Source organism: Fringilla coelebs, assembly GCF_963513975.1.
Source record: "Fringilla coelebs genome assembly, chromosome: 11".
Lineage (NCBI taxonomy): Eukaryota > Metazoa > Chordata > Aves > Passeriformes > Fringillidae > Fringilla > Fringilla coelebs.
In genome coordinates this window covers 20,417,056-20,429,883 of record NC_140037.1, presented here as the reverse complement: position 1 = coordinate 20,429,883, position 12,828 = coordinate 20,417,056, and positions in this window count along the sequence as shown.

Here is a 12,828-nt window from a genome sequence, read left to right as displayed (position 1 = left end):
GGCCACATCCATTTCATAACTGGAAAATTCATGTTTTAGGTTTGGATTTCACTCAAAATAAAATTTTTAAAGAAAGAAAAAATATAAAATGGCAAACAGCACCACGAGCCCCTGCCCTGCATGTCCCTCTGCCCTTTGGATGCAGTGGTTTCCATGTCAGCTTCTCCCTCTCCTCATGGGAATGAATATCCAAAAATACCAGCAGGACCCCTTCTGTCTGAGTTGTGGTGCTGTAGAGAGCAACAGGTTAGACAAGGGCATGAAGCTAAAGATTAGACAGCACTGAAGCAAGGTTTTATAGATCTCACATATCACACATGAAAGAGGTATTTAGTAGATGGGATTTAAAGTATGTGTAAGTATTATTTAAAAATTCTTCTTGATAACTTGCTGCCTTGAGTCAGAATGAATGAACAGAAATTTACTGATATGTATTTACAAGTTTTATTGAGAAAATACTTGTTTAGATGCTTGGGTATGAAAAGGTATTAAGGTCTGTATATGAAGTACATCAAAACAATTCAAATAATTAAACCTTGCAGCTCCACTCTTCTGTTTAATTAAAATGTTATTTCTACAAAGATTTTTCTCCCTACAGGTACTAAGACTGTCCTAATTATTTAACTTGACACAGTATTTAGATCAAAACCTGTAGCAATCTGTTGTTTGCTGGGATTATAACCAGATTTCACAGTTTATATTGTGTACACAGGCTCAGCTGCATGAAGCTCTGTTGGCAGGTGAGGACCATGATTGTTCCTACATCTTCTTTGTGGTTTTTGACAAGTATTTTCAAATGCAAATACTAATCTTAGCCTAATCTTCAGCCTGGTGCCTTGGCATCCCTGTTGCTTTGAGGAGAATTTGGTAATTTTGAATGTCCTTTAACCAGCTTGGAATGTTATATATTGGAATATTATATATTGGCCATCTCAAAAATGCAGCCTCTGTTCTTTCAGCTTCTCTGGCATTAGCTGCTGAAGAAAGGGAATTTATCAGATGGAATAGTTAATCCAGGGACTGGCTCATGTGTTTGATAATGCAGTGGCTGTGGACAGGTTGCAGCTTGCCTGTAATTATAGATCATATAAACACATTACAGCAGGAGTTTCTATAGGCACAGTTCCAGGAACAATCTGGGCTTGTTCTAAATAACAAATATAGCACCAGTGCAAAGTGTGGGAATGGGCACATAACATCCAGCAAGAATGCTCCTGCTGGTTGGACTCCCAGTTGGCTGCTATGGACATGAGAACACAAGAAAAAATCAGTTAACTGGGGAGTGTTAGGAAGCAGCTGGAAGTAATTGTTTTGCCAAATTAGTAGTCTTGACGATATGACCACGTTCAGGAGAAAATTCCTTACTGTCACTGTTTGGCACAAATATGTGATATAAAGGGAGGTTAATTGGCTGTTCTTTAAAATAATTGAAAAAGCTTCTTTTTTTTTTCTGTGTGGAGGCACCTCCTTGCTACCAGGCAGTGCTCCTGAGGGGACCTGTCAGGGGAGGATGGAATGTGTGCAGAACATGCAGGAGCATTTCTGGGTGGTTCCACGGACCAACCTGTGGCTCCTCGTGACTGCATTCCTCCCTTTGTCCTAGAGGGAATTTTCTCCCTGCCAGGGTGGCTCAGGAATCCAGGCACTGGCTGGCATTGTGTCCCTGCATTCAAAACTGATGATTCCTCCCAACTCTCCTTCCCCACTCCTGTTTTTATCCTTTGCAATGTGGCTGGAACATAACGGGCGCCTTCCTTTTCCAGGAGCTCCTGGTGACGGCCCAGGAGGGTTTTCCCAACCAGCAACAAGAACTTCCCTGGTGGTTTTGGTGCCTCTTGGAAGTGGCTCACTCAAAACCAAACAGGCAAAACCTCACAACAAAAGAAATTTGCTGCGAATAACCAGCTGTAAGAATTGCCTAAGCTGTAAGAACGGGGAATGCACAAGGAAAAGGTACAGAACCTGCAGGAGGGACTGAGGTCCATTGAATCATCCTTGATTTTTCACCCTAAATATTTCAAAACATGCACTTTTTTATTTTGTGGGTTTTTTGTTTGGTTGGGTTTTTTTGATGTTTTGTTTTGTTTCTGGTTTGCTTTGGTTCGTTTTTTTTTTTATTTTTGGTGGGATTTTGGGTTTTGATTTTTTGACCTTTGTGTCATATTTCATTGTTTCCATATTTTCTCCCAAGGCCTGGAGGATAAGGTTTAAGAAACCCATTTATTGAAGGGGTGTTTTAAATACAGTTCATGTATTCCTGTGCTACAAAAGAAAGGAATGGATAGATGCTATCCAGTTCCTTATGTGGGCAAGTGGTGTAAAAATCAGAGAATAAAAGTCAAGAATCTTATTTGGGGTCTGCAGCTGCAATATTATTCATGTCCTGTGATGAATCGTTTGCCAACCCTTTAGTTGGCCTGTCCCCTATAATATGGTGCAAAATTACAATTTTTCATTAATGTGCCCTGACTAAAAAGAAAATAAAATTATTTCACGTCTTTATAGGGCTAAATAGGTCCCACACAATGGCAGAGGATAGCTGTTGTTTCATTTGGTGAGAAGGAACCGTGGGATTCTTTGCAAAAATTCTCATTAAAGAATGAAATTTATCAGGATACATTCCAAGAAAGTATTTTGGACAGTACTGACACTCTGGAATAACTTGTCTGTAAGAACTTTTAGAGATAGTGGGCATGGGATCTCAGCTTGTTCTCATAATAACTTTGGTGATGATTGTTATCACTGTTATTACTATTATTATTTTTATATAGCTGATTAAATGTCATAACACTTGGCAATTAATGTCCTATTTAATTACAATAGAGGGACAGCTGTGAGGTGTAGTGATGACTGGCCTTTATTTCACCACCTTTGAAGTTTAACTCCACCCCACAAAGCACCTTATTCCAGAATTATACCCACAATTCTCCCTCTAAATGCTTGCACAAGACTGAAGTTTGTTGCCATCAACCCAAAACAACACCAAGGTAACAAACTCAAATTTTCTGAGCCACTGTGAAGTTGCCTTGTCACTTATCTTTCCCAATGCACTGGGCTAAGATGATTCTGAAATTCATCTCTGCTCTAGTCTAGAAAGAAAAGTTGCACATCTGGGTCCATTCTGTTGTTCTAGTGTTACCAGACTATAAACATTGGAATTATTAAACTAAATTGTATGTAAATATCTTATTAAAAGTAGCTCTATCACTTATGAGAAATGTTATTTTATGTTGTAAATGTTCTATGCTTTCCTCTATAAATACCTTTCTGGTATTTACAGAGGACTATTTATATAATTTCTGCCAGCTCACTCACTTTCCCTTTGTATTCTGTTCAGTCATTGGCTCAATGAGTAGTGACAAAGCTTCTCCAAGTTCAAGATTTCTTTTCAAATGTTGTTCATATTTTAAGAATCCCAGAACCAGGCAACTTCTAGAAATTATAACACAAAATCAACTCAGTGAGAGAAGTAAGGTACAAGACATAAATTGTAATTAATGACTGGGAAAACTTAGGGAAAAAGTTGAAGATTCTCAACATTCTATTTTATTGTTTGTCTGCAAATACCACACAGAGTAAAATCTGCCATCATTACAATGATGCTGTGGGTTGGAGTTACAATATAAGATTATTACACACACAGATTCGAGGTAATCAACTCCGTGTCCTGCAACAAAATCCTTCTGAAATAATTCTAAAAGTAATTATGACAATTGGTTTGCAGAGCAGCTGTGGCTGCCCCTGCATCCCTGGCAGTGTCCCTGGACAGGGTTTGGAGCAGCCTGGGACAGGGGAAGGTGTCCCTGCCATGCAGGGGTGGCACTGGGTGGGCTTTGGGGTCCCTCCAACCCAAACCATCCTGGGATCCTGTGAAGGTTTTGGATGCTCAGTCTGGACTGAAATGTCCTGCTCTTTCCCATTTTCACACTCAAGCTGAGTAATTCTCTGCTGTAAAGCTGTGATGAGGCTCCTGCTGGTTCCTGGTTTGACATTCCCAGGAAGGTCTGTCCTCCAGGAAGGGAACATCCAGGGAACCAGCTCACCTGGCCTGCAATCAGCTCTCCAACACCCTGCCTGGCCTCAGGGCACTTTGCAGCTCCTTGGCCAAACCCAAACACCTTCCAGGCTAAGTGAAGAGATTTGGGGATTCTTTGGAGTAGTTTTGCAACCCCTGACTAATTCTAACTGTGTGTGTTTGGTTTGCCCAGAGAGGGAGAGCCTGCCAAGAGAGCTGATTTCTCCTTCTGTCAGGTATTTCCAGAGAGTCGCTTTTGCTTTGAGTTTTTTTCAGTGGAAATGTCTTTGAAATTATGAAATGTGATATCTTACAGTCTTTAGCCTGTGAGAGGAAATAGCATTTTCCCCTCTGTTCACCACAAGCAGCTCTAGAAATAATGGTCTTGAGAGGCAGCAAGGGAAATTTAAAGATAATCCTAAGGAAACTGATGACAACAGTTAAGGCATGGAGTGGATTGCCTACAGAGGTTCTGGCTGTTGCCAGAAAGGGACTTGACAGATTTGAAGATGCATTTAGGTGCAGCTGATCCCTGAAGATCCGTCCACCTTGCACTGTGAATTCATCAGAAATGAAAAGTGCCTTTTTTCTTTTCAGCCTCAGAGATTCCTTTCCTTGTCAAGGCAGGAGTTATGACCCTGACTTGCTTTTACTCTCTTGGTTTATTGGTTTACTACAGTTCAGTTTGTGTGGCTTGGAGAAGCAGATTTAGCAATTGCACATGGCAGAGATTGTTGTGGTGTTTGGAGTTCTTTCTCTTTCGCTTTTCCCCAAGACTGACATAGAATCTTTACAATAAAAATGAAATTCTAACAGTCATTCTAACAGACTCGAGCTGTCATATCCATAAAAATACACCAACAAATGTAAGTCCACACAGAAATGTTAAAGGACAGAGAAGACATCAGGATGGGGGTGGAAAAAAACCCCCCAAACTCTTGTCTCTAACACTGCATTTTCCTTTGAAATAACTGTCATAGGCAGATTCAGAATTTGTAATTTCAACTCAGAAATTCTAATTGGTGAAGCCAGGAGAGTTTTTCCAAGTGGAAAGGTGTTTAATTCCCTGGGATGGGGAATGATGTTTAAGCTCATTTGACAGAGAGCTCTCTCGTGTTTGAATCCGAGAATGAAATTCTTCGCACGTGTTTATGCACTGGGTGAAATCAGAGGTCTTTGTGCTGTGTTTACTGAACAGCTTTTATGAGATATAAATACCAGCACATTCTGGTGGGTTTCTAACAAACAGAATGGTCTGCTCAGTCCCAATATGGTCCTGTGTTAGAGCAGATTGGATGGTACCCTTCGATGATGGGAAATGCATTTCAATTCCATCCAATGGCATGTATGGCTTATAAATTTAGAGAGACTGTGGGTGTAGAGAAGCTGATTGTATAGCATTATTCATTACGTGCCTTGTATCAAGTTTTGGCTCCTATTCTGTTCAATGATTGCACATTAGCATTCTTCTTGATCTTTGGTGCGTGACGCTTCCTGCAGAACTGGTTTGAACCTGTCCTCCTGCTTGAAGAATATTCTTTCTTCTGCTCCTGTCATTAGAAAAACTTATTATTGATAGTTGATGATTTTCCAGAACTCTTCCCAGTTCCTAAAGCTACAGGCTGGGTACTCACAGCCCAGCCATGTCTGTGGAACAGCACTGATGGCTGGATGGATGAGGGGCTGCTGGATCATTTAGGAAAAGCTCCTGGTGTCACTCTTGACTTTGGCCACAGGTAGAAGGTTCTGTGTCTTTCTGACTGATCACCTGGGTTGGCAGCTGACTTGCAATGAAAATAATGAGGTAATTATTGAGTCCTGGGAGTGATAGTCTAAATTGCACTGGCCATGGAATTAGCAGTTTGTGAATTAGTAGCTTGTGAGGAACAGAGCTCTCTCTCTTCACTCTCACTGTCTGTAAAGCACATGCCTCTTTCCCACTGAGTTTATTTTAGCCCCATGCTCTGTGGTGTAAAATGCTTTGTGGATAATCTTCCTTAGAGACAGAGAAATTGGGCTGCAGTGAGCAGAGGAACATATTTCTGATACATTTATATGGTTGTGGTTTTTTTGTTTGTTTGTTTGTTTTTTTACAAGATTTTTGCCAGTAGCTTTCAGAGCTGATAAATGAACAAAGCCAGGTATGGCACAGACCATCCCCAAGGGCAGACACAGTCTGAAACGTGCCGCCTCTTATTTATCCTTCTGGTTTTAACTTAGAAAAAGAATTCCAATATTCACATCTTCAAATAATACATCCTGTTTTTCAGATGCATGGAAGAGCAATGCCTGCCTTGCACAGGAAGCAAACGTGTCCCAGGTTGATTATCTACAGCCACGTCTCAAGTAAGGACCATTCTCACTTCCAGATATTCCCAAATATCTCATGTTGCCTTAAGGATTCTATACAAACAGGGCAGTCTTAAAACAGCCTCCTTTAGCTGCAAGTTTTTAAGCCTTTCTTAATTTGCCCCAAAGCCTGAACCTGTTTATGGCTGAAGATCCTCCTTGTTCCCTGGTCCAAGAGCAGCCCAGAGTAGGGAAGTGGGTGTTGATGAATATTCTGAGGTGTTTCTCTGGTTTGTGAGGTCAGGGACTGAAGTGACTCTGTTCTGGTGCAGACCTTGCTGCAAATTTCAGCTGCTTTCAGACAGGCAGAGGTCTGGGGACACCTCCTCATCTTTTCAGCACTGCTCCCAACACCAGGATGGAGAGAACAAGGGTTTGACATGTCAAGAGAAGCAGCTTAACTCCTGGCAAATAACAAAATAATTCATCTCAAGATGAACTGAGCAGTTTGGAAGAAGGGTTTTTGTTTTCCCATTTTTTCAGGACAAAAGAAACTGAGAGTTAAAGCAGGTTCTTTAGAACTTAACCAACGCAGCAATAGCACATCAGGCAGAGAGAGACTTGTTTAATGTCTCCCTGGTGGTGAGCTGCCTTTTTAGCCTGTGTATACCTGACAAATTATGCAAATGAAAGCTTTTCTTGACAAATATAATAATTTGTAGATAAAAATAGTAAAAGAGTAGTAAAAGAGTAAATAGCAAAAATAGTAAAAGAGTAGTAAATATAGTAACAATAGCAAAAGAACAATTATGTGTGAACCAGACAGCAGAAAGCAGAGCAGGAAAGCTGAAGTGCTACCAGTGTGGGCATGAGGGAACGTAGAAAACACAATCTGAAATGGAAAAAAGTGTAAGGAAAAAGTAAATAATGTGATACAAAGATAAAAGCATCAGCTAATGTGGATTGCAATAACACATGGAGTGTTGGTATTGTGCACATGTGGACTCACATACCTGGGTAAATCCTCAGCAGTCCCACAACAGGGATCCCCTTCCTAGTGCTGCAGCCAAGGCTCAGGGATGACTGAAACCACTCATCTGCTCATTTGCTAAGCTCTGTAAATGAGGAAACAGGAGGCAATTAGTGAAAGCCAAGACTCTTTAATCTCTCACTGCTCCATGGACTTTGTTCTTGCTCTGAGATTTATACAGACTGTGTGAGTGTAAAGACCTACCTGGGAGGAAGGTGCAAAGTATAAATAACCTTGTTCATTATAAACCAGTAACCCTCCATATCCATAGGGTGTTTTAAAACATCATTTACATCCCAACTGCGTGTGGCTGTCTGATCCAGGAGGGAATTTACAGCAGCTGAGAAGAGAGTAATCTGATGGAGTGGTTAAAACTAGGAAGTGCTTTGAGTCAGTGGCAATAATCTCCAAAATGCTGAGCTGTGTGTTACCCCCCTGTGCACCAACACGATTCCTGAGTGTTAACCAGGGTGAGACACAGAAGGAAAAAAAACTTGCTTTTAAAACTTTTGTGCTTCCTAAAACTGGGTGTATTTTGCTGGCTCCAGGCAGTGACTGGTTTTGCCAGCAGCATCGTACAGGGTTAGCTTTACTGGGGTACAAATAATTCTTTTATTCTAGTTTGGGGGCAAAACAGTTGCTGTGCTGGCAGAGTAGAGCAAGTCAGAGACTAGACAGTGGAGCTGTGTCAAAATAAAAATTCCTTCCTCAAAAAATCCAGCAGTTGTGGGTTTAAACTGCAACTGTTCTAATTGTGAAGTCAAAAACAAAATCAAAATACACATTTGACTGGAATGTTTGGATTTTGACTCTTTTCCAACTTGAAACACAAATAAAGAGTTGTTATAAAATTAAGTGCAACAGCACACGCTGTCCCTATCAGCACAAGGATCTCACTTTTGGAAGCATAAGTTAGAACTTGTCAGGTGGTTTGTGGGCTTAAAAAAAAAAAATCCAAGCCACCAAAAATCATACAACACAATCAGGAAACCAGATATTCATCACTTTACATAAGGCTCCTATCTGAATTCTTTCTTGTGCTAAAAGGTTTTATAAGATAACGAGAACTTTTATGCTCAAATGGATGATAAAAGCCTCCCAGAAAATGGAAGTTCTCACAAACAAAACACCAAGTCCCATTTAAAGAACTGCTTCATGTTTACACTGCCAAGTTGCTGATGGTGCATAAAGTTGTTCTCTTAATAATGAGTTGGGTAGAGGAACGCCCAGCATCCAAAAATGTGTTACCTCCTCAGAGATCTGCATTTTAATCAGCTGATGAAACAGATGTGGGAGGATTGTCAGGAGCTCTGGTTCTGAAATCCCAGAGAAGCACCTATAGATCTTATACATTTTTACAGGAAAAAAAAAATTATCAAGTTAGCTTTTTGCTTTCTACCTGCCTGGTAATAGGCAAGTCAGAAATGGAAGCTTGCTCAGAGGTGGGAAGGGCTCAAAATGAACAATTTTTTCAAAAATAAATTCTGCACAAGGTTTTACCTCAGCAAAACCAAAAGTCTGCTAAATGCAGCCATAACTTGGAAACTTGCATTAAGACAAACAGCATAAACTCTGTACTCACAGGAAATTGAAATTTTGGGTGTAAATTACAGGAATATATCAAAACATAGGTCACGCCAAGAGAAAGAAACTGTGAAAAAAACCCCTAAATTTCATGACAGAAAGATATATGTTATAATATGTACTATATATAGCCAAATAATGTGATGCAGAAGAGAAGCTCTGTAGGTCCCAGCATGGGTCAAGGCATTTCAGTCAGCCTCTGGCTGCTACAACAGCAGCAGTAGTAGTGTGTAGCTAAAATCTAGTAGTCACTAATGGTCTAGGAGTAGAAGCAAGTTAAAATGTCCCTATTCCAGTTTCCATGCCCAGATTCCTCAGATATTCAGATATTTTGTTCTATTCTCTGTATGCCTGGGATACACATTGACCAAAGAACTGTTCAGTGCACTTGTTATTTAAAATTCCCATCATCCTTCATCCTCAGCCATAGAAATTTCATAGCAGTTGAATAATGGAAATGATGATGCATCAGAAATTAAGTATATCTTAAGGCATTCTTTCATCTTGAGAGGTTTCTGGGTAGAAAAACAGTCTCTAAAATCTACAGCAGATTTTATTTATGGATGGTAAGAACTTACTCCCTCACTTTTAATAGTTTTATATTCCAAACACTTTTCTCTGCTGCTTGCTTAATGAGTTCACATTTTCTTTAAAGACAGACCAGCTGTTTCTAAAACACATTTTTAGTCATGTACAAGTCACAGCAAAGATAAACCCCCACATCCCTGTATTGTTCTCCCCAAAAACACCAAGGAACCCAGGCTTATTTTAGTGTGCCACAAGCACAGCTCCTTTATCTCCTCTAACAAGGAGCACTGTTCCTCAGGCAGTCTGTCCAGGAGAGGGAAATGCAAATTGTTGCTTTGGAATTGAACAGGTTTCCTGCTCTTTGGTCATAATGAATGTGGTATCTCTCCTTGGCATGGAGCTGAGCAGTGTTTAACTCCCAGATCAGCTGCTCCCTGTGTTCCACATGTCTGCAGGCCCTTTCCTTTATCAGTTCCCTTCCAGCACCCCTGAACTGGAAATTACAGCTGGCAGCATAACACAGATATCACTGCTGGGGCTCACAGGACTTTTGCAGTGTCAGGATAAAGTTTAGCATCATCTTTTTATTTTCTACTAAGCCTTAAAATGTTATATTTATCATGCAATGTTATGTTCTGAAGAGGTTTTTTTTGCAATTGATATTTGGTAACTGATAACTGATAACTGATAACTGATAAGGCATTTACTCCTTGGCATGCTGAAAAAGGTCTTTAATGGGTAGCAGGAAAGTTGTTCAATGAGGGGTTTTTTGCTTGATCACCAATCTCCTCCATAATATTAATTATTTGAAACAAAGTAAAGTTAAATAACCTCAATTATTCAAACAGGAAAATGGGTAGAACAAAGGAGTGACTTCTGCTTCAGGACAAGTGCAGCACTGAATTATTTCATTTCATACCATGAAATACAATCTTTTGAGTAGCTGAAAATACTGAAAGCCATCACAAACCCAGTGTCCTTATAAAACAAAGTCATTTATTCTGTTTTGCTACTCTGTGTACTGCTGTTATACTCTAATACAAAGATGATTTTTCCTCTCTGGTGGCACAGCAAAAGTAGAAGTGTATTTGCATGCTCCTTGACAATTTTAGATTCTAAATCATCCTAGCTACTAATCAATAAATGCAATTTTAAAATCTAGATTTTTTTTCATATTCCAAGGATTTCCATTTATTTTTGAAGTGTATAAAATACAGCTGATATCACAATTTATTATAAGGAACATATTAATGGGATAAGAGAGCTTTCCTTCACTCTTTATGGTCTGATCATGAGCTAGTGCCAGCAAGGTAAATGAATCTTTAAACCATACCCTAAACTCTGTTCAACCCTTTCTGCTCACTGAATTTTCTTACCCCTGAATGCAAAAGGAGAATTATAATTTGGAAATCATACAAGAAGCATTTCAGATCCAGCCCTGCTAGTCATGCATAGCAAGGCACCTTATTAAAACACATTTCTAGATGAAATATAAAATGATACAGCAGATAAAAAGTCATTGTGGGTGAGCACACAGAAATGTTGTAGGGAACAGTGGGAATGTTGGGCTCTGAGCAGCTGCTGCTCCAGTGTGGGGCTGGAGTGCTGTCCTAAACAACTCAAGGTGTTTCACCTCATGTGCTTTTTTATTTTCTTCCTGTGGGAAGTAGAGCCTGTTGTCATTGCAGAGCCATGAACCACAAGGGCAAAGGGTCAGGCAGCACCAAACCCAAGCTGCCATCCTTGCTCTCAGCATTCTCTGCCCCAAAACTGCCGTGGAGAGGAGGCAGATGGGGCTCCAGGTGCTGCAGAGCCAATACTCCAGCACTCCTTGGGTGTTCCCCAGCCAGACCTTTGCTCAGTGCTCATCTGTTGTTTCCTTCCCCCATTCACCTCCTGCTGCTCCTCTAAATCCCCTCTGCCCCAGCCTGGGCCCCAGAGAGCAGAACCTGCTGGTGCCAGGCACGGCCACAAAGCCTGACCTGCATCGAGTGGGCTCTGACCATCCTGAGCCATTTTTGCCACAAACACGCTCAGAACAGAGCTCAGCTTTCAGAAGCCAGTGATGTGCTTGTGATTTGAACAGCCAGCCCTAGACATCTGCTCTCCTGTCTGAAAATGCCTCATCTTTATGGCAATCCCTGGTGCTTTAGCTGGTGCAAGAGCAGAGCCCTGCAGCCAGGCTGCCCCAGCCTTTGAAAGGACAGGGACACCTTGCTTTGATTCCCTCTACCAGGTGCTGCCCCACCATCAGCACAGCCTGACCCTGGGGTTAACAGGAACAAAGTGGGGGCACTGGGCTGTGTGGGTTGGTCATTTGGGATGGAGTGGGGCACTGGGCTGTGTGGGTTGGTCATTTGGGATGGAGTGGGGGCACTGGGCTGTCTGGATGGGGTCATTTGGGATGCAGTGGGGGCACTGGGCTGTGTGGATCAGGTCATTTGGGATGGAGTGGGGCACTGGGCTGTCTGGATGGGGTCATTTGGGATGGAGTGGGGGCACTGGGCTGTGTGGGTTGGTCATTTGGGATGGAGTGGGGCACTGGGCTGTCTGGATGGGGTCATTTGGGATAGAGTGGGGGCACTGGGCTGTGTGGATGGGGTCATTTGGGATGGAGTGGGGGCACTGGGCTGTGTGGGTTGGTCATTTGGGATGGAGTGGGGCACTGGGCTGTCTGGATGGGGTCATTTGGGATGGAGTGGGGGCACTGGGCTGTGTGGGTTGGTCATTTGGGATGGAGTGGGGCACTGGGCTGTCTGGATGGGGTCATTTGGGATAGAGTGGGGGCACTGGGCTGTGTGGATGGGGTCATTTGGGATGGAGTGGGGGCACTGGGCTGTGTGGGTTGGTCATTTGGGATGGAGTGGGGGCACTGGGCTGTGTGGATGGGGTCATTTAGGATGCAGTGGGGCACTGGGCTCTCTCTGCAGACTGGCACCTTCCACCAAACCTCAGGTGCAGGATGGCTCTGCCTTCAAAGGGAGGATCACACAAACACAGCCTCTGCTCACCAGCTGGTTCTGACTTCACTTCCAGCTCTAAAGCCTTCCTCCAGCTGAAAGCAGATTTTTATCTGCCTCATCAAGTTGCTTATGGGGTGCTGCTGCCTGCCAGGCTTCAAAACCCTCTGTCCCTCAGTCCTTCAGAGAGCTTCCCAACCCCATAAATAATGTAAGTATAAAAGCTGTAAACACTGTTCCTGATCATGGTGTTCCCAAGGGAGTATTTTTCTATTTTATGTCAAAGCAGTTTTGTTCCTTGTAGCCCCAGCTGTCACAGCCAGAATTCCATAGCAGGTAACACCCTGCACACCACAGTGCAGCACCATCCCAGGCTTTGGATGTACATGGAATTTTGGTCACATTAAAATGCAGAAGCTTTG